This window comes from Hippocampus bargibanti, linkage group LG03 (genome assembly GCF_051943395.1).
Source record: "Hippocampus bargibanti isolate YZ-2025 linkage group LG03, ASM5194339v1, whole genome shotgun sequence".
NCBI classification, from domain to species: domain Eukaryota; kingdom Metazoa; phylum Chordata; class Actinopteri; order Syngnathiformes; family Syngnathidae; genus Hippocampus; species Hippocampus bargibanti.
The window spans coordinates 31229833-31231708 of NC_142736.1; positions in this window are offsets into that span (position 1 = coordinate 31229833).

A 1876-nucleotide genomic window follows, 5' to 3' on the forward strand; every position below is an offset into this window, starting at 1 on the left:
ACAACAAAGACGTACAGGACTTATTTCTTTGTGTGGAGTTCATTTTTGCTTACGTGGGTTTTCTATGGGTATTTCAATTTTTTTCTAATACATATAAAGTGATACTTTGGCTTACAAACTTAATTGGTTCCCAGACTGAGTGTGTAAGGCGAAAGGTGTGTATCCCAAAAATTAATTTCCCATAGGAAACCATTAACATTAGAATAATCCGTTCCCAAGTCCCCATAAAACATAATTTTCTACTTTTTTTTATTTTCTAAGCCTTAAAACTACACAAAATATACCTTATTTTATGTATAATAGATGTGCTATGGTATTATATGGTATTGTATGGTATTGGGGCGGGGAATAGAGGACAAAAACAGTCGGCTGCTATTTTCTTGTTAGGAGAACGGGCTTGTTCGCGAACGACACATCACTCATTGTGGCAGCTTTGTGTGTACCCCGAAAAATTGTTCGTATGCCAAGGTAAAATTTTCATACATTTAACTTTCGTAAACTGGAAAGTTCGTAAGCCAAGGGGTTCGTAAACCGAGGTATCACTGTATAGGAAAAGGAAAGGCTATCCAGTGCTTTAGTCAACACAAAAATGGAAATTGGTAAAATGGATCCATTTACATAATATGAGGTAGCTGCTGGAGATATATTTTTATGATTCACATTGACGAGGGTATAAACTGCTATCATTTTTATTTAAAAAACAAACATGGCGATACAGTAGGTCATCCTATTATCGTAACATGGGGACAAACTGTACCTGTTAATCAAGGTTGTTTAGCGCTCATTTATAATAATAATAATAATAATAATAATAATAATAATAATAATAATAATAATAATAATTAATCATAATCATAATCATGATCCATTTCATTTATAAGCGCCTTTCAAACTCAAGCTAATAGATAGCGATCTAGCTAGATAGTTAGCTATCTAGCTATTTAGCCAATACATAGCTGGACAACCAGCCAGGTAGCTAGCCAGCCAGGTAGTTAGCAGTGTTTGAAATAACGTCTGCCTAGAGGCCCGGGGCGGACAACTCTTACATCGGGCGTATAACTTTCAAAACGTCTCAGCCCGCCTTTCAAAACTTTCAAGTACACTTTACAGTCACTGTATAGTCTGAAACACGAAACAGGCTTCTGATTGGCTGCCGTGCCGAGTATGAAAATTGCCAAACGAACGTTTGTTTGGCAATTTGGGCCAAAAATGGAGCAGGCAACTTTATGGCCGGCAGGCAACTTTTCAGAGTTGTCTGAATTTCAGACACTAAAGTTAGCCAGATAGCTCGCAAGACACCCAACCAGATACAGTGAGACCTCAACTTACAAACACCTTAACTTACAAACTTTTCGTCTTACAAACGTCAAATTTATGAAATTTAAACCTTATAATAAGCACTATTTTCATAATACACACCCACCACGGCTGGCGGAGTGATCTTCGGCGGAAGCACACGACCGAACAGCATCAGAGGTTAAGTTACCAACAGTCCTTATGGAAGGCGACTCTCCTTCCATAAACGACCATCAAAAAGGTAAATAAAACTTAATTTTACAACACAGTTTATTTCTTTAATTACAGTCCTCATGTAATGCGCCTCTCTTTCCAAACAGCAATTCCCTTTGACCTTCGACCTCCAACGCCATTCCATCAAGCCATAAATGACCATCACAAATGTAAATAAAGTGACTTTATGATACAATTCAGTGTATTTCTTTCATTACAATACAATAGTACATTTATTATACATAGAATAAGGTATGTTGTGTGTAGTTTTAAGGTTTATTTAGTTGAAAAGTATATTTTGTGGAAACCCGGGAACGGATTATTCCCATTTTAGTGTTTCCTATGGGGATTTTTTTTTTCGAGATAC